Below are 20,899 nucleotides of genomic sequence, written 5' to 3'. Positions count from 1 at the left end.
AAAGGCTGAGTGATACGTTATGTGCCAAGCTCCTGGCACACTGCCATGTCCTTAGCATGAAAGGAAACCTCCATTCCCAAATCCTCAGGCCAGCACCCAAGGCCTCATTCCACCCCTGCCCTGACCCCATCCCTTGCTCAGGGCTCTGTTAGACTCTGGCTTTCAGCTCAAGAGTGTCAGAGGAACCAGTTCTATTAATACATAGAATACATATGTTACATATATTAATACATATATTAATACGTAGAATAACCTCAGTGAGGTTAGAGAGTGAGTGTTTCCCACCTTGGTTAGCATATCTGCTAAGAGAAGCTCCTCATCCTGACCCTTCTAAGCAATCTCTCCAGCCCAATCGTCCAATCTCTGCTGGCCCTACCTGACCACCTGTTAGCCCACCTGCTTCTGGAACCCACCTTCCCCCTCTTCTTGTTCAAATCCAGACTGACTTTTCTCCACCCAGGTTTCTGGCAACGAGGTCTTATCTAATTTCCTTCCACTGGAGGAAAACTTTTTTCTCTCTCTTTCCTTAATGATCCTTGGCATTTCTGATGGGAGTGCTGGGTTTTCTCTTTGGTCTTTAACTCAGAGCCATTTGGTTTCTCTGTCACTAACAGAAACAGATCGCTCATTCCTCCCTGGAAACAGCTGGCGGCCCTAGTCATTTTTAACACCCACCCGCAGAGGCCAAAGGACACCAGCACTCAAGCACAGGAGGTGGAGGGCAAGAAGACACAGCTCAGCACCTGGCACCTGGGCAGCTGGCAGAAAAAGTCAAGAGGGCAGCATCTCAGGTCCATGACATGGAAGGACACTTGGACACTCCAGGGCCAGGCTTCCCACACACACAGCACCTGGGAAACACTGAGCCCCCTGCCATGAGTCATCAGAAACTTTGGGTCTGGAGTCCTTCCCACATGGTGGGCAGCTCTTTCATTTCCTAGCTTCCCAGGTACTGGACACCTGACCCACTAGATCCAAATAAAGAGTGGATGCAGGACAATACTGAGGAGGAGAGGGGAAGCAACTCTGAGACCTCTGTGAAGGCATTTCCCCCTCCGTCTCTGCTTCTGACTGCTCCTGCTGGAGCACACACTGTTTCTTATGGCCGTGCAAAGTCTTCTTCAAGGTGTTGCGTGTACCGCATCAAACACACAGCGCGGACCATGGGCTGTGTGGTCACTGGACGGAGTCCAGTGAAGGCACTAGAACCTTCACCCAATCTGCCCCACGGGCTCCCTCTCCATCACCTCCCACCCTCTCTCCGAGAAGGCTGCTCCATTAGGAAGAGCTGGGCTGTTTTCACTTAAGCCCACTTTCCCTCCCAAATAGGTCTCAGGACTCTGGGAACTTTGTTGCGTCTCTGAAAGCCACTGAGGGACTGGTTGGTTCCGCAGGCAGGCAGGGGAGCGGCTGTGTCCTGCAGGAGGCGTGTTCTGGGACGGCTGGGGCACCGACACGTAAGGGCGGGGCGGGGACGGGGGTAGCCGGCGGGAAGCCCGGGCAGGAGGGCACGTCCGGGCCCGTGTGCGCCCAAGTCCAAGGGCACCAGTCCTCCGCGGGCCCGGGCCCGGGGTGGAGAGTGTGGGCCGAGCCCAAGACGCGCGAGGGGCAGCGAGTCTGATTCAGGAAGTCGAGCCTCTGACATCAGGGACAGGACGACCGAGTGGAGTGAAACCTCAAAAATGCGAAGCCTCCGCCCGCGGGAGGGCAGGGGACATAGAGGGCGCCTTTCTCGCCACCGGCGGCAGGTACGCGCGGCGCAGGGCAGCCCCCGCTGACCCTCCCCTCCGGGCCAGGACCGCGCGGGACCCGCAGGGGCTTCCGAGGAGACACCCGGGACCTCGGCCGCCTTCGCTGGGGCAGCACCCGGCGGATCCCCAGGCGACCGCGCCTGCAGGAAGCCCTCCGGTGGGACTCAAAGGTGAGTCTCAAGAGTTTGGTTGTTGTCTCTGTGTGTGTTTAAATACTTTTTAAGGTGCCTTCCGTTGGCAAGGGGACTTCCTACTCCTTGCCTCTATAAGGATGAGTCCAACCCCAGAGATCAGTGAAATTTGAAGATCATTTCCAAACAGCTTCTTGCCCCTCACTTCCAGGGTTCCCCCCACCCCCTCGCTTTGCAAGGATTCTCAGCAGCCTGACATCTGCTTCTGGGCTGAGTCCACATGGGTTCCTAGCCGCGTCTGGGGTGGAGTTCTCAGACTCTGACAACAGCTGCCGGCAGGAGCGGCTTGAAAGGGACAGAGGGACATTCAGTTTGCCACGGAAGAAGTCAAGACCTGAGACCCTCCAAAAAGCATGCCAGGCTCACAGGTTTCTAAATTGTTCTAGGCAAAGCCCAATTTTCAAGGGGTCTAAGAAACTGGCCACAAGAAAAATACGGCCTGGAGCCAGGGCTGGAATGGGAGCCTTTCTGCTATTTCCTGAGCCTCAGGGGATTTGCTGTAACCCAGACTGCTACCTAACTTCTCTGCCTCTCTCAAGGGTCCCACTCCTACTCCCCTCCCCACCCTTGAAGGAGGACATAATGAGACCTGGTTTCGTAGTGTTTTGAAGAGCTTCACAGGAATACATTTTGTAATAGAGTTAAATAAACTATAGACATTAGCTTGTGGGAACACCAGTCTTGCCCAACCGAAAGGGAAACTGAAGCAGACAAACACGGCTTTAATTTCTCAGAGAACACTGGCAGTCCACTTGCTGCAAGAATTCTGTTGAATGAGGAAGGGTGGTACCCTTGAGCATCTGAGAAGCACTTTTCTCCCAAAGCTGTTGCATTTAATTCACTCAGCTCAAGAGCGTAAGAACCTGAAGGTAATCTGAAGGGACCCTCATTCTGAAGTCCTGCTGGGTAAGGAAGAGCCTTGATTTATATGGAGCACGACTTGAAGATAGCACTGATGCTAGGCTGTTCCTAACCTCGGTACAAATGGTTTCCATGTTCCACCTAGAGAATTCAGCAAAGCTGTCACCATCAAACTCCTGGCCTGATGTGTCTACCTGTTGCCCAGTGCTGGGCTGGGGAGGCGGATGTATTGAAAAATCTGATCAAGTCTTTCATTTTATCTGAGATTCTGTCTCCCCATCCCCAGTCCAGATATAACTTTAGGAAAGAAATGCATTGAAAACCAAATGTTTCTCTAGCCTTCAAACTTTGTTAATATTTAACCCGTGGAATAGGCTTCCCTGGTGGCCCATGCGTGTGTGTGTGTGTGTGTGCGCGCTAAGTCGCTTCAGTAGTATTTGACTCTTTGCAACCCCATGGACTGTAGCCCACCAGGCTCCTGGAGTGGGTTGTCATTTCCTACTGCAGGGGATCTTCCTGACCCAGGGATTGAACCTGCATCTCTCATGCCTCCTGCATTAGCAGGTGGGTTCTTTACCACTAGCATCACCTGGGAAGCCCCTCCCTGGTGGCTCAGTGGTAAAGAATGTGCTTGCTAATGCAGGAAACATGGATTCAATACCTGGGTCAGGAAGATCCCCTGGAGAAGGAAATGGCAACCCACCCCAGTATTCTCACCTGGGAAATCCCATGGACAGAGGAGCCTGGCAGGCTATAGTCCATGGGGTCGAAAAAGAGTTGAACATGACTTAGAGACTAAACAACAGCAAACCTGTGGAACAGAGAAAGGATGCTTTCCACCCTCTCCCCTGAATACTAACCCCAAGAGAATAATGAACACTCAACAAGCTGAGTTACTGATTTCATCAAAGAGAGATGTACATCCATCCCATCCATTCTTTCAAAGTGACTATGCTCACTGTGTGTCAGGCCATATGCCAGGGCCTGGGAGTCCAAAGATAATGGTACAGTGTTTGCATCTGAGGACATGCTGCTGCTGCCGCTAAGTTGCTTCGATCATGTCTGACTCCATGAGACCCCATAGACGGCAGCCCACGAGGCTCCCCCGTCCCTGGGATTCTCCAGGCAAGAACACTGGAGTGGGTTGCCATGTCCTTCTCCAGTGCATGGAAGTGAAAAGGGAAAGTGAAGACGCTCAGTCGTATCCAACTCTTGGCGACCCCATGGACTGCAGCCCACCAGGCTCCTCCATCCATGGGATTTTCCAGGCAAGAGTACCGGAGTGGGTTGCCATTGCCTTCTCCATCTGAGGACATGAAATTTGGTAAATGAGACAGAGAAACAAAATATAGTTACCCCAAGTGGTACAGTGGATAAGAATCCGCCTGACAATGCAGGGAACATAGGTTTGATCTCTGATCTGGGAAGATTCCATATGCCATGGGGCAGCTAAGCCCATGTGCCACAACCTCTGAGCCTGTGCTCTAGGGAGCAAGAGTCCCAACAAGAGAAACCACCACAGCAAGAAGCTGGCACACTGCAACTAGACAGTACCCCCCACTTTCTGTAACTAGGAAAGCCCTTACACAGCAACAAAGAGCCAAGGCAGCCAAAAATAATATACAATATAGTTTAAAAAAAAAAGTATCCATCATCATAGCCATAGCTATGGGATACTGAAACAGTGCAAAGGGGGAGTGAATAACTCCCCCAGGGGTTACCTGCAGAAGTGATGGATGAGCAGGTGTTGAAAATGATTAGGCATTCCCAGGAAAAGGGTATTCCAGAAAGGGGAAAGAATATCTGCAAACTCAGTGGTAGGGTCGGGGAGCTACAGGTAATGCAGATTACACTACTATGCAAGGAATGGTGAGCTCTTTCCTGTGGCAGTGGGAATTCGTTTTTTAAACAGGGAAAGAGTATGGTCAGATCTGTGTTTGGAGAGAGAACTAATGGCCGGATGGAGGCCGGGTTGGAGAGATAAGGAGGACCTCCGCTAAAAGAATGGCAGAGGGAACTGAGAAAAGGGGCATGGACTTTTGGTGGTTTAGGAAGTAGAGTCAGAGGTACCTGGAGACCAAGTGAATGTGGCTAAGGAGGAATGAATGGAACAGAGGATTATAAGGTGTTGAGCTGGGGATGGGAAGGTGCATTGTGATGCTTGTAATGGAAACCACATGAACTAGAGGAGGCGTGGACTTGGGAAGCAGAATTTGGGAGAAAACAATGAACACTTCAGACACATTTAAGTTGGATGTACTCAGGAGATGCCCGGGTGGAGATATATGGGAGGCAGTGGGTACGCAGGTCTGGAACCCAAGGAGATGTGGAGGTTGCTCTGATGTGACTATCTCAGATGCTATGCAGAAAAGCAGTGTTGAAGGAAAATAAACAGGACTGTATTACACTGTCAGTGAGATCGCTTGACCCTGAAGGGTCTTGGATTGGTCAGTAATGGCCTACAGATCTTATTTTCATATCACACACTGACTTCCATATGACTCCCACGAGATGACCATGGTTTCCCCCAGCTGTCTTGCAGGATGATACCTAAAATGTTGGTGAGAACCCTGGGTTAACGACACACAGGTGGTGAGGATGCATTTAACCAACAAGCAAATCCCCAGGAGTCACTCCCCCACATGAGAAACGAATACTTTAGTTGAATTGTAAGATCTGCAGGAGATCTCCCCAGAACTTATACCGCAAGTTAAGGCATGGCCCTTTTGTGGGAGAGTCCTACCTTCATTAAAACAAGAAGGACAACTTTCTCAGATGAATTCTAAACCTCTATAGAGTGGTCCTTTAGGTCTGGCTGCCAATGCCCAGATCAGGAGTTTATGTGACCTGGTTCGGAAGAAAAAAACACCTTGAACTTGAAACTAGACAGACATGGGTTCAATTCTTGCCTTGACCACTTATTAGCTGCCCTTGCACAAGTCTTTGAATCTCTCAGCTTCATTTCCTTTACATTTAAAATGGGGATAATTATGTCTCACCAGGGCAATGGTTAGGATCAGAATCAAATTGAAAAAGAAAGTACATTTAATGTGCTATATAAATTGTACTGTTCTATAAAAATGTAAGGGGGTTTGATTATTATTACTAATCTTTCCCCTTGAAGTCACCAAATCAGATGTGCTGTGTAGGTATAGGATTTGGGCAGTATCGTAGGCCCAGACGTGCAGCTTTTTAACTGCATATAATATTTGAAGGCCATAATTATAGAAGTCTCCTTCCATCAGAGCAGTGATGGGTATCTGCTTCTCTTTTTACTGCTTACCTAACGTGATCAAAGATCAAAGAAGTGAATGGTCTCCTAAAGCGAATGCAGGTTGTACACTGACCAAGAGCTCCTGGAGGCTCATAGGGCTAAAGCAGCCAGGATTCCACTTACTAAGGCACAGACCAACCCTGTTTGCAGCTGAGGCCACCCAAAGGGGACACTTTTTTCTGTAATCCTCATCAGTGTGCTAGTTGAACCAGCAGTGGCCCTGAATCTGAGCATCTTTCAATGGCTCAGATGTCTCTGTGGTTTTCCTGTCTCCCAGCCAGAGAAGCCTGACATATTCCAACCTAGTGAAGCTCAAGTTTTATGCCATTAGAACTTTCAAATAAACAGACTTCTGATAGGGGCTGGTTGTTGAATGAAGAAAAGGAAGTAACCACAGACTCAGAGACTTCAAATGGAAAAACAGTTTAGAGATGAGCCAGCCCCTCCCCCTCACTTCACAGATGAGCAAACTAAGGTTCAGAGAGGGAAGTGTGTGCTGGGATCAACAGCTGGTTAATGGAGGAACCAGCATCCAAGTCCTCGAACCGTGAACACTCTCTGGGGTTTCTATCACCTGGACCTTCTGTACCTCACACACAGGGGCACAGGCAGGCGCTCAGAGGCTGGCAGAGGGGAGAAGTGGAAAGATTGTACTTAAAGGCTGCATTCTCCCTCCAGTGGCCCCTGGGGGTAACCGGGAGTAGCCCCTTCTTTAAGGGGCTTCTCAGGTGGTGCTAGTGATAAAGAAGCCACTTCCCAATGCAGGTTAGATGTAAGAGATGCAGGTTCAATTCCTGGGTCAGGAAGATCCCCTGGAGGAGAACATGGCACCCCACTCCAGTATTCTTGCCTGGGTCTCACAGAGTTGGACATGACTGAAGCGACCTAGCGCACACACACACATGCACACACACACGCTCCTCCTTTACGGCAGTCTCTCTAACACACCCAAGCCTTCTGTTTCATCAGTGTCAAGCCTCAAACTGTTGTTAAGAATTCCCAGAGATTCCCTCAAGAGGGGATACAGTACTGGGTGCCTTGCTGCTGCTAAGTCACTTCAGTCGTGTCCGACTCTGCGACCCCATAGACGGCAGCCCACCAGGCTCCTCTATCCCTGGGATTTTCTAGGCAAGAACACTGGAGTGGGTTGCCATTTCCTTCTCCAGTGCGTGAAAGTGAAAAGTCAAAGTGATGTCACTCAGTCGTGTCTGACTCTTAGTGACCCCATGGACTGCAGCCCACCAGGCTCCTCTGTCCATGGGATTTTCCAGGCAAGAGTACTGGAGTGGGGTGCCATTGCCTTAATGAACTAAAATCTGGTTTGTTTGGTTTTTGGGGTTTTTTTTCTCAATCTTTTTTTTAAATTAGAGGATAACTGCTTTGCAATGTTGTGTTGGTTTCTGCCATACAACAATGCGAATCAGCCAAAAGTATCTATCCCCTCCTTCTTGAGCCTCTGTCCCACCCACCCCCATCCCATCCCTCTAGGTCCCAGGTTGAGCTCCCTGTGTTACACAGCAGTTCCCTGTATCTGTTTTACACATGGGAGTGTATATATGTCAGTGTTACTCTCAGTGCATCCCACCCTCTCCTCCCTCACTGTGTCCACAAGTCTGTAGTTTATGTCTGTATCTCTATTCTTGCCCTGCAAATAGGCTCATCAGTACCATTTTTCTAGATTCCATATATATGCCTTAATAGACGATATTTGTTTTTCTCTTTCTGACTTACTTCACTCTGTATAACAGACTCTAAGTTCATCCACCTCAATTCAGCTGACTCACATTCACTCCTTTTTATGGCTGAGTAATATTCCATTGTATATATGTACCACAACTTCATTATCCCTTCCACATCTAGGTCGCTTCCATGTCCTGGCTATTGTATATAGTGCTACAATAAACATTGGGGTACATATGTCTTTTTGAATTATTAAAACCTATTTATTAGTGTTTCATGAAACTTGTCATGAAGACTATTTCCAGACCAGTGGGTCTGGAAATACACATGGGTATTTCATTTTGGGGTCATCATTACACATCAAAATGATAGTCAACTCACTGTTCAGTGGAAAGGCTATAAGTGAATCACAGGAGCTCATGAGACTCATCACAGGCACAGAAGAGACAAAACAGGGGAAGGAAAATCTGCAGCACAGCTTTGGATAGACAGTCCCCAGGGCTGCCGAGCAGCTCAGGTTCCCGACGTGTCCCCTGCATCAGCCCGAGCCATCTGAGCAGAGCATCACCTGGGGACGTGAGTGGGAGACCAGGCTTGGGCAGCTGAGCTCCCAAACAAACTCCACCCAAACACAGGATTCCTTTCTGAGGGTAACTCCCAAGGGACTGTGGCAGCGTCCGACCCGAATCCCGGCCCTGGGAAGAGGCTTCCTCCCACACTTGTAAGCAAACTGCTCCATGGAATTTGTTGCTAAGAAATGAAAGGAAACCTAATCACAGCCATGTTTCTTGATCAGAACTGAAGATTTGTAAGTCACTGCAGACTCTCAGCTGTCTTTCTTTTTTTAACAAAGAGCAAGCCTTGCTCTCAACTGTCTATAACTCGTTCCTCTTGGGATGTTTCTCAGTAGACTTTTATTCTTCTTAAATAAGACCCTGATTTTAAGCTGGATAAGCTTAAGGGAAGCCCATCCACAACTTTGTTTAGTTTTCCAGGCAAGTTAGAAAAGACAATTGGCAGGAGAGGGGGAAAATGTAATAGCAATAAGGATGTAAAATTGCTCAGTCGCATCCAATTCTTTGTGACCCCATGGACTATACAGTTCATGGAATTCTCCAGGCCAGAATACTGGAGTGGGGAGCCTTTCCCTTCTCCAGGGGATCTTCCCAATCCAGGGATTGAACTCAGGTCTCCTGCATTGCAGGCAGATTTTTTACCAGCTGAGCCACCAGGGAAGCCCTCAGCAATAAGGATAGTTGTACATAATAATATTAATACTTTTAGTCTTCTATTGTCCTTTTCAGGACAAAAGTTGGGGGTACATAGGCTTAGAGATGGGTGTGGAGGCAAGGGCTTGGGGGCGGAGAATTAGGCAGGGGAAACTGGGACATTCAATTAGCTTCGGTATCATGGGAGCAGAGTGGCATGCAGTGCACATGCTGGGTCTTAACCTAAATGAGATGTGGCTGTGGCCACCTTAAATAAGAAAAGAGGAAAGCTGCACACGAGCCCGGAGCCTCTGAGATCCTGGGGCTGTGTCTTTTCAAAACTTCTGATCCTAGGTCTCTCTGCAGCTCCACCAAAGCGACAAAGCACCAGCTTTCAAAAGCCCCTCTGCTGTAAAGACTCCACAGCAGCCCAGGGCTCCAGGGAGCCTCTCAGGCACACTGGCCCAAAATCCCGCAGGAACTAATGCTGGGGTCACAGTGACTTTCCCAGCAATCAGGGACAGGGAGTAAACACATGTCCACCCAACTTTTCTTGCTCACACAGATCTGCAGTGTGCACGCTAGGCTCTCCATAGCTATTGGTTGAATCGTGATGCTACGACTTTGAGGCATACAAAAGTGACAGCCGCTGCTCCCTCCCACCACCCCCGCCAGGCTGCTCTACCAGCACATCAAGCATATCATGGTTGTTTATGTTCTGCTGGGGAGAAGCAGTGGGGCTGGAAGAGAATACACCACTGTCAGGACCAGCCCTGCAGACATACCCCATCGGTCGGGCTCCTTTCTGATTCTTGACTGATGGCTCCCACCTTCGCCTCCCTCACTCTACCTTCCAGTCCTGACCTGAAACATCCCCTCCTGCCCAAGGCGCACAGTCTTCCAAGCGGCAGTTGCCAGAGCAGCAACAGCCACGGCCTAGATGAAAACCTCCAGACTCATTACGTGGGTGACCCACCCTATGCCATAATGAGACCGCCCAGGGAGAGGAGAGCACACGGGCACAGCGCACCACCCAGACATGACCTGATTGCTCAGAGTGCTCCTGGTTTCCAGAAGAGAAACTCAGACCCTTCCCTGCAGGATGTTTGGCCCAACGCCTTCTCTGGCTCAAGAAAAAAGCAATGATGTGCTGAGTGCCTTAGGACACTCGCTGCGTTCCAGCTACTGGGTTCGTGCAGTTTTGCAGGGAGATATTATTGACCCCTCTGAGGAAAGAGCTGATTTTTACTGTGTTTTCAGTGGATAGATGGCACAGGTTTCCATAGCAGGGTGTGGAAAGAATATGTCATGTTCAGGTAGAAATACTGCATTTCCCCCACCCTGTCTGGGACAAGAGGAAGGGACATGGTCACAGGGCATGTGACACACAGGGAAGAAGTTCTGATGCTCCTGACACATTTTCCAGGAATAAGTCTTCAGATGTTTTAAAAAAATAAATTTTTCTTTCAAGAAGGAATACTTCAACCACTGAGGTATGCGGTCATTCAGTGTTTGGTACTGGAGGGAATGAATAAATACACACCAAAAAGATAATCAAATCAACAATGTTATACTTCTTAAACCTTAGTAATGGAAACTATACCATTGTTTTCCATTTATCATCTATCAGCTCTCAATAAATTTTATATTTTCTCCTCCCATTTTTTTTATGGAAGTGAAATTCACATTACACAAAATTAATCATTTTAACGTGAACAATTCACGCCATAAAAAAAAGTTAGGGTTAGAGCATTTAGTACATTCACAAAAGGGACTGATTAAACGTTTTAGTTGCTCAGTCGTGTCTGACTCTTGTGATTCCATGGACTGTAGCCCGGCAGGCTCCTCTGTCCATGGAATTTTCCTGGTAAGAATACTGGAGTGGGTAGCCATTTCCTTCTCCAGGGGATCTTCCTGACCCAGGGATTGAACCTGGGTCTCCTGCATTGCTGGAGGATTCTTTACCCTCTGAGCCACAAGGGAAGCCCATAGTACATTCACAATGTTGTATTAATAGCATCACCACCTCTAGTTCCAAAATATTTTCGTCATTGCAAAATAAACCCCCAGACCCATTAAGCAGTTACCCCTTGTTGCTCCCTCTTCCCAGCTCCTGGCAATCTGCATTTATGGATTTATTCTGATATTTCCTATAAATGTATGCCCTTTCGTGTCTGGCTTCTTTCATTTAGCTTAATGTTTTCAAGGTTCATTCACATTTTAGCCTTTACTGGTGCTTCGTGCTCTTTGTGGCTGAATAATTATTCATTCTGTGTATTTACTATAATTTGTTTAACTGTTAATCTGTTGATAGACGCTTGGGTTGTTTCTACCTTTTGGCTATTGTGAATAGTGCTGTTATGAACATGTAAGTACAAGGATTTGTTTGAGTACCTATTTTCAATTGCTCTGGGTAGATACCTAGGAGTAGAATTTTTAGATCTTTGGGTAACTCTATGTGTAACTTTTTGAGGAACCATCAAACTGTTTTCTCTAACATTTTAATCAGCAGATGTAAATTCACTTCCTTTCTTGAGGATAAGAGGCATATGAAGTGGCATGCTTTCCCACACCTGGCCCCTTATTTGTTGCCTTTGATCTTATGCTTTAAGGAAAGATATTAAACTCTGTTTCTTGTTGTCCTAGAGATGCAGAGTTATTAGGATGCTTGAGATAGAAAATATTTGGGGGACTTCCCTGGTGGTACAGAGATTAAGAATCCACCTGCCAATGCAGGAGACATAGGTTCGATTCCGAGTCCAGGAAGATAGCACGTGCCGCAGAGCAGCTAAGCCTGTGCACCACGACTACTGAGCCCGTGCTCTAGAGCCCATGAGCTGCAACTACTGAGCCCACACACCGCAACTATAGAAAGAAGTCTGTACACTCTAGGGCCCACGAGCCACAACTAATGAGCCACTGCGCCACAACTACTGAAGCCCGTGCGTCTAGAGCCGGCGCTCTGCCACAAGAGAAACCGCTGCAATGAGACGCCTGTGCACCACAGCTATAGGGTAGCCCCCACTCTCTGCAACTACAGAAAGCCCATGTGCAGGAACAAAAGCCCAGCACAGTCAAAAAATAAATAAATTATAAAAAAAGAAAATATTTGGGTAAACTACACATCCTTCTGGGTGTGGTTAAGTAGTAAGCAATAGGTAACACCAGCAGCATTTCTGGAGGACTGTTTATGTGCCAGGCATTGCATTAAGAAAGTCATATCCTTGCTCTTACTTAATCCTCATAGTCCAACTATAATACCTATTTGACATAGGAGGAAAACTGAGGCCTCTACCAAGAGTTAAGTTCTCTTCCTCTGGCTCCAGAGTGTTATTTATAAGCCTCTCCTACAAAGAAACTGCAACTGCCACCAATGATGAATCAGGGGCTGTTCTGTTACAGTCCACTTTGGCAGATGGATAAAGACGCAGTTATAATACAGTGTGACGAGTGCAATGACAGGTGTGACAATAGGGAGGAAATACACTTAGCCCAGCTCTTAGGTGACAGACTTACCAGAGGAGACAAAATCTTAGTTCCTTAGTTATTATTTCATTTATAAGTAAATGAGCTTTTGTGCCACTTGGTGAGGCTGGACCCTCCCCCATCCTCCTTTGTTTGGCACCACCACTTCATCATTCCTTGTGCCCAGTGTCTGGCACACAGTAGCTGCTCATTAAACACAGGTTAGTAAACACATGTGCTTCTGCAGATGGAACTTCCAGGCCCTGTCACACTGCTACAGGACTGCAATGCCTGAGACTCAACTCATTTGCTTTCTTGAAACAGCTGTGGGGGCTTCCCTGGTGGCTCAGTGATAAAGAATCCACCTGCTCATGCAGAAGACATGGGTTCCACCCCTAGTATGGAAAGATTCCACATTCTGCAGAGCAACTAAGCCTGTGCACCACAACTACTGAGGCTGCGCTCTAGAGGCTGTGCTCCATGACACGGGAAGCCGCCACAAGTCCACACACCACAACCAGAAAGTAGACCCCACTTGCCACAACTAGAGAACAGGCTGAGCAGCAGCGAGGACCCAGCCAAAAATAAATAAATAAATAAATAAGCAGCTGTGGCCCAGGTATGAGGGAAAGGAGATGAGGAAAGGCCTAGAACAGCTTTCTTTGTTCCCTCAGTCTGAAAACATGAGGAGACAAGAGAAGGCAGGGACCAGGGTGGGGAGAGGGGCAAGGCTGTGAAGACATCTCCCCTTGCCCAGATGAGGAGTCTGTAGAGGTGTCTGGGATCCTGGAGCAGACGGAATGAACTGCTAAACCGCTTTCTCTAAAACTCTAAGTTCTCCGCTTCATCTCAGGGTTGAGTTGTTGCACCAAGACTTCCAAACTCATGGCTATCGCATATCTGAGGCGGTTCACCTCGGCCTGCAGGGACAAGGAGCAGCAGCCTGGTGGAAAGATCTCAACTCTCCCTGGTGGATAATTCCTGCTCCTCTTTCCCAGGGGCTTTCGCTGAGATTTGGCTCTCACTTACCTTCCCTGGTTCACATTCAGCCCCTCTCTTACAAAAGAAGAGTTGTAAAAACTCTTGGGAGCCCTGCTGGCCTTGCTTTAGAAGGCAGAAGCTGTCCCAGCCTGGCTCTTGTTGCATTTTATTTATTTATTTACGTTGGGCCGCACTGGGTCCTCATTGGTGTATGGGCTTTCTCTTGTTGTGGTGAGAAGAGGCAATTCATTGCAGTGCGCAGACCTCTCATTGCTGTGGCTTCTTTCGTTGTGGAGCCTGGGCTCCCGGTGCACAGGCTTTAGTAGTTGCAGCTCATAGGCTCTAGAGCATGGGCTCAGCAGTTGTGACGCATGGGCTCAGCAGTTGTGACGCATGGGCTTAGTTGTCCCAGACCAGATCTTCCCAGACCAGGGATCGATCCTGTGTCCCCTGCACTGGCAGGCAGATTTCTTAACAACTGGACCAGCAGGAAGTCCTTCTGGCTTCATTTTTTTCTCATACACATTTCTTTAAAGTCTTTATATGTGTCAAACACTATCCTGGAGGCTGTGGGGGAATGTAAAAACCAAAACCAGGCACAGGTCCCACCTGCAGGGGCCTTCTGCCTATTCCTAGGAAGCTGCCCAGCCCAGCCTAGCCCAGCCGCAGTCATGCCCCCTCATCTAGAGGTGGAAGAAACAGCCTCCCCTCACCCCGGGAATTAGAGCCTGTTCTGGGATCTCTGCTTGCAGGTGCCACCGTTTCTTTGACCACCACCCAGGCTCTGGGCTGTGCCACTTGCGGCATCCCCAACATCTGCTTCACCCCTGCCTGGCTGGCTCTTCAGGCTCAACTTAGCTAAGGTCTTCTTGTTCTTCACAGGCTCAACTTACCTAAGTTATAAGCTGCTACTCTGGGTTCCTACCCCAACTGTGAAAGCAAGGTCTTCTTGTTCTGCACAGGCCCCAGTCCTGGTCCCCTCCACTGCTGTAGACCTACCCTGTTATAGCACCTTGACTTGGCCCTGCAGAGGCCATTGCAAAGCTCATGGAGATATGAGGGTTCAGGTTCCCAGGGATGACTGTGGGCACCCTGACCTGGAGGAGGTAACATACAGCCTCACACAGACACTCTCAGCTCTCCGATCCCATAACCGTTCAGTTGATTCACTAACCAATTGACGAGCATTTACTGAGCATCTACTATGTACCAATGCTGAACTAGGCATGGGGAATTCCTAGAGGAAAAAGCTCTCAAATAGTCTACATCAAGTGAAAAAGTGGATATGAACAGCATCTGTACCACAAGTATACAATAGGAAGACTACATAAGTATCCACAGTATCTTACATGCATTATCAGGGAGGTAGGTAGGAGAGAGGGATGGAAATGTTCAATTGTGATGATCTCTACATAACTGTGATTCCAGAAAAAGTCCCCAGGTCACTAAATTCTCCTTTCTCTTGCCCTGTCTACTGAGGGCTGTTCAGTACACATAGGTCAGAGTTTGCTCTAGTTTTATAGGCCAGAGCATTCCTCATGGGCTCTGACCAGGACACCCAAAGGCATCTTGCCACACTACACGTGGGAGTCATCAATCACTGTGGTCCCTTCTGCATCCTTGAACTCCCCACTGCTGGATTATAGCAGGGGTCACAAGCTCAACACCCACAGGGCCTGACAGATAAAACTAACATTTATGGAATGTGGGCCAGGCGCTGCTTTAACCACGTGACAAAGATGATTCAACTCATCTGATTTCCATAACAATTCAATGGCAGAGGGTCTATTCTGATTATTCTTTTATAGCTGAGGAACAGAGGGGTAGAGGGACTTTCCTAAGTCAGACAGCTAGTGAATGGAGGAGGGCGAGCAGCCTTTGACCCAAGCTGGTCCACCTGAGAGAGTGACACAGCTAGTGTGGGCATCCCTACAGGTCTCGCTGGAAGCTGTGTCTCAGCCAGCCTCTCTTCACTGATCACAACCAACTCACAGGCTTCCAGCTTGCAGCCTGTGACCTCAGGTTGCCCTTCTTACACAAAAAACTCATTTGGTTTCCATCAACCTCGGGCTAAATGTTAATAGTACTGTTACATGGGTAGGCTAACTGTGTGTGTGTGTGTGTGTATGAGAAAGAGTTGTTGTTGTTTAACTGCTCAGTTGTGTCTGACTCTTCGACCCCATGGGCTGTAGCCTGCCAGGCTCCTCTGTCCATGGGATTTCCCAGCAAGAATACTGGAATGGGTCGCCATTTGGAGCAATCTCTTTGATCTTAGGCCAGCTGGAACTGACTTTGGTTACCCTCATGGCCCCAGATTGGAATTTGGGATTATCTACACATTTAAGAATATACAAAGAAATAAAGCATGTTTGGAGTTGAGAGGGAAGGAGGCAGAAAACTGACTAGCCACTCAGATTTTCTCACGCAACAATCTGCTTTCATGGTTAAACATGAAAAACAACCCCTGGGCAGGTCCTTGGCCCAGTGCATCATCTTGTTACCCCTGCTCTGTCCTTGGACGTTCAAGTCAGAATAAGGAAGGAGGTGAGGAGGGAGAGCAAGTCTCCCAGTAGCATCTCTTCTCCTCAGGCCACAGCTTTAGGAACTCTCACCTTGGGCCAAACTGTTGCCTGGAATCCCATGGATTAGAGCAGCTGGCTGGGAGAGTGAGCTGTTTGTTGCCATGGTAACAATGGCAGATTCAAACTCTCCAGATCTGGGCCTGGTGCCTGGGCCACCTTGATTGGCTTCTTTCTCTGAGCCAGCTGTGCTTTCTTGAACAGCCTGGAATCCCTTCATTCTCATCCTCACTGCATTTAATCATCCCATTCTCACGGCAGGTGCCATTTCAAATCCTACCCTCCTCAAAGCCTTGCCTAGATTCCCTCATTGGGATGAACAGCTTCCTTCGTGCTGCTCCCATAACCATTTGCTTGCGTTTCCCTTGGGACATTTAGCTAGTCATGCTTCACTGTTCCCCTGTGCTCATCCATTTCCCAAGCAAAAATAAATTCCTTGTTTCACAGTCTGTGTCTTTAGTTTGGAATCCCTTACCCAGGTGGTTGGCAGCAAGTTTCACATCTTGTTAGGCAGCATTAGCTGGGAGAGCCTTAGAAAAAAGAAGCTCCTTGTGCACACAGTAGGTTCTCAACGGATGTGCATTGTGTCGAACTGTGCGCCGTAGAGAGGGGAAAGGGCAGTTCCTTGGCCTCCTTGGACTCAGTTGTGTCGACTACCCAGGCTCAGGAAAGGAAGAAAAAAGCCAGCCAAAGGAGTTCCTCTTTCTGAGGAAAAGAAACAAGGAGAACTTTTTGCAGTATTACCAGTGAGGCACTGAGACATTGAATGCAGCACACACTTTCACTACTCAGTTGACTTGGCGTCTGAGAATTAGCAAATGGAATGTTAGCAATTCCTGACAGCAAAATGTGTCAGGAACACAGCCAACCGGGGCTTTCCAAAAGCATGGCAATAGCCTCACTCTCGTGTGATTTATAATATTCAATATGGCACCCCGTGAGGCAAAGGCCCATATCCATTTGAGGCCTGCGATCTTTGGAAGTCAGGTCTCACTGCTGTCATTTCTGCTTCTTGGCACTGACAGCCTCACTGGAGATCCAGAAGTAGCCAGTCACCAAAAGAGGCCTGCAGAGTGTGCCTGCAGTCTGGAATGCCCCCGGCTATCTGGCATCTGAGCACATTCTGAGTCCAGGCTGAATGAATTCTCCAAATCCAGAATACTGAAATTCCAATTGGTCGATTTTTTTTTCTTTTCCTGAGTATCTTCCGTGTGGCCACAGTGCTGGGTGCGAACCCAGAAAGCAGCATGGCAGAGTGGAATGAGCCCTGGATATTTAGGGGCAGGAGAACTGCCACGTCTGCCGTGATTGGCGGTGAGACCTTGGGCAACTCATTGAATTTCAGTGAACCTCCGTTTCCTCATCTATAAATATGGTCATTCACTAATTCAACAAATATTTTCCAAGAACAAAACAGGTGCAAATATTTTCCAAGAACATGTCCCATCAAATATTTTTCCAAGAACAGAACAGGGGGAGTACATTGTGTCTAGAAAGGAAACAAGATGATTAAATAAACAGTGACTCTAAAGTGGGTTGTGGGCTGTGGTGATGGCATAGGGACAGTGACAGGGTACAGGACAGGGGCTCTCATGAGGTCGTTGAAGGTTTCCCAAGGGGGGTGCTATTTCAGCTGAGACTAAATGCATAGAGACCCGGAGACTGGGGAGTACCAGTTGAGGTGGGATTGGGGGAGAGTTGGGGGGATTCAAGATAAGCTTTCGTGAGGCCCCAAAGCAGGAAGGCCCACATATCTTAGGGAGTCTGAGAAATGGAAGGTTTTATAAACTGGAAGGTTTTATAAACTGGTTGCCATTGTTGGTTCCTCTCTGTTGCTTTTTGGGAGTCAATACAGTAAGGAGAGTATCACGCTGGGAAATGGAAAAACTAGAACCTGGTCTGCCCTTGGCCACTGACCAGCTTTGCAATTTTAAACAAATTTTGAACATCCATTTCTGTTCTTTAGTTTATTCATCTGTGAAATAGGGCAAGAAATCCCTTCCCTTCTCACATTACAGTGGATTTAATGAAGAAATGTTTGCAGAAGAGAAGCTGTTAAAAAATTAAAATGAGTTATAAGTACAGGGTCTATGCTAGGACTTTCCCCAGTCATAAATAAACTCAAACCCATTCAGGCATCAGTTTTAAGACTGGAGAAGTGATTGCACCATGGATTTTTTCCCCCTCCCCTCTGCCTCCCTTCCCAAGGGATCAGGAAATAAATCACAGTTTCTGATTGGTTTGGCGATATTTCATTTCAGTTCATAATCGCATTTTGTCTAAGGGAGAAAGTACTATTAATAAAGGTTTTTTTTTTAAATTGTAATATTTGTGATTACCAAGCCTGGCTGGTTAGGGCAGACTGCCCATGAGCCCAGGGTGGCCCTTAATCCTGCTCTGGCCAAGGCATACTTTGAATTACCAAAGGGATCAGGTAAGAGAATGAAACATTGACATTGCTATGTCTCTCTGCTCACCAACATTCAGGACTTTCCTGTTACACCAAACCTATGCTGAGCCTTCCAAGCCCCCTGAAATCTCACCCACCTTCCTCAGGAGGTTTCTTCACTGCCTTCCCAGTCCCAAACTCTGTACGTGCTGGCCTCTGTACCCCAGCTCTTTCTTTCCCATCCTATCCAGCTCAGCCTAGCTTCCCTTCTCCCACTCGAATGTCCAACCTTCGATGTGATTACACCCAGTACAGGGGCCCTACACAACCTCCATCTCCTCCAGGTTGCCTCTTCCTTAAAACCTAAGCCAACAGCCATCACTCTCCTTTCTAACTGTGCATTCATTTTGGCACTTTCTGGTATTTATCTTAGACTTTAATTGCTTATTTTTGAAAATTAAACTGTGAAACGCATTATCAGTTTATAAAGACTCTCATGTATATATAACTTAACTATCAGCCTCCTCATGGATAAAGAACAGGATGTTTGCATAGAATGTTCTATACAAACCTCCCCACCCCTACCCCGGCCCCCGGCGGTCAGTCAGAGGGCAGCCATCCCTGCAGTTTCTGCTCCTTCTGCTTACACCAAGCAGCCTGGCCTCACCAACTCTTGCCTCCTGTGAAGGATGGAATGTGCTTATCAGAACCTGCCCAGCAGGGTGGACATGCTTGACCAGCCCTTGGAAATCTGGGGTCATTTGGGCACACGGAGGATCCAGGCTACCTAGCACCACGGCACCGCAAGGGGAAAGAGGAGCTTCGCTGGTTGGGGTGGGGTCGGGGTGAGGTCCACCTATCCATCCATTTGGGGTTGGAGGCAGGAAGACCTCCCAGCATGGCAGCCAGTTTCCCCAGAACTTCAGGCCACTGTGACTACCTGGCAGAACTGAGGGGTGATGGCTGCTGCCCTGTCCCTACACTGGCCTAGAGTAACACCAGTTGTGACTCTTAAGAACTTGTACAGTTCCTGACAGCCTAGGTGCACAGTTACACGCCCTGCTGCTCTGACACAAGGACCCAGGCAGGTGCCCACTTCCAGTCGCTGGTTGACTTTGGAAAGTGCCTGCGTACAGTCAGGCCTTTAGAACTATACCAGCAGCCTGCCTCCCTCCCAACCCTTCTGCAGAGGTGGACCGTGCTATCACTTTCTTGTGTCTCTTCCCAGATTTCCCCCATTTGGGAGATAAATCGAGGCCCCAAGCAACTGAATGAGCTTCCTGAGGACACACGTTAAGTCACAGGTAAGAGCTTGAACTGGCTTCTCATAGCACCATAAACTTCCCCTATGTTCCCAAGCTATCTTTTAGCCGAGAATTCAGCTTGTATGAAAATCTACAAGAGTATAAACAAATAAAACCATATATTATTCAAAGCCAAGCCTAGGAGTCTAGAGCCTCATAGACTGGCCACTGAGAAGCAGAGCAGGGTACTCACTTCAAGGGCACTCCCAGGCCCTTCTCTGGCTGCTCCAAGCCAAATCCCATCTCTGGGACCCTCTCCTGCCTTCTGACTAGCAGAAGAAGGACTATACATCCTGACCGTTTTGCCCTATCAAAATGTTCCCACCCAATGTCTTATTTCTTCAAGATACTGATACTTTGAGGGTTGGTCTGATAAAATATATATACACACATACACTGGGCTGATAAAATACACATACACACATAGGGCTGCTAAGGAAAGATAAAGCTTAAGGCTGGTGTAGAGCCTGCTGGGAGAGAAGGTCAGAGTTCCTGGCCTCTCCCACCATCTCCCCCACCTCCCATTGGCCTCATATGCTTTCCAGAGTGTCTTCCATAATACTTTGAGGTCTCTAGGCAAGGATGGAGCAGAAGTGGTGGATAGGGAGGACGGGGTAGGGCTGAGGGAAGAAAGTGTGTGTGTGTGTGTGTGTGTGTGTGTGTGTGTGTGTACACGCGCTCTTTTGGAAAGTGTGTGTGTGTGTGTGTGTGTGTGTGTGTGTGCGTGCGCGCGCGCACTCTTTAGGAACTCTCCTACCCCCACAATCCCCAGCTTAAGCAGTTTCTTCCATCCATACTCCCAAATCACTCATGGGCAATGCCTGCAGCCTCCTTTGGGAAGGTCATTTCAAAGGTGGAGAAGAAAAGACATTGATATGGGGGTGGGGGGTACAAAGACAGGCGAACTGAAGGTATCAGGGATAAAGCAAAGCCAGTGGCAGTTCCAGAATTCCTCTAGAACAGGACTTAGGGATAGCAATCTATTTGCACAGAAGCACCTAAAACTGCATTTGATAAGACTGAGCAGATGTCACCTGTATCAAAGAAAGAGGGTACTGAGGCAAAAAAGGGGGTGTTACTTGCCTGGGTGGGTGCTCCATCAATGTTTTAGCACATTCATATATATCTTCTACGTTCACCAACAGTTATTTATCAAAACGGTTAAAATACATCTATATCCACACTTGATGTTGGGGATACAGATATAAATGCATAC

General features: G+C 48.1%; 1 protein-coding gene across 2 annotated transcripts in view; it reads left to right on the top strand.

Moving 5' to 3' along the window:
- The first annotated feature begins 1,401 nt into the window (after positions 1 to 1,401).
- Positions 1,402 to 20,899, top strand: part of KIAA0040 (KIAA0040 ortholog) — a 40,692-nt gene continuing 21,194 nt past the window's right edge. Inside the window, exons 1-2 of one of the 2 annotated variants that reach the window (XM_069546125.1) lie at positions 1,402 to 1,921; positions 19,608 to 19,683. The gene's annotated coding sequence lies outside the window, so the exon portion shown is untranslated. The remainder of the gene's footprint in view (positions 1,922 to 19,607; positions 19,684 to 20,899) is intronic. The other variant, XM_069546124.1, reaches the window with a different exon arrangement.

This window comes from Ovis canadensis, chromosome 12 (genome assembly GCF_042477335.2).
Source record: "Ovis canadensis isolate MfBH-ARS-UI-01 breed Bighorn chromosome 12, ARS-UI_OviCan_v2, whole genome shotgun sequence".
NCBI lineage: Eukaryota > Metazoa > Chordata > Mammalia > Artiodactyla > Bovidae > Ovis > Ovis canadensis.
This window is presented reverse-complemented; position numbering and strand designations above follow the sequence as displayed.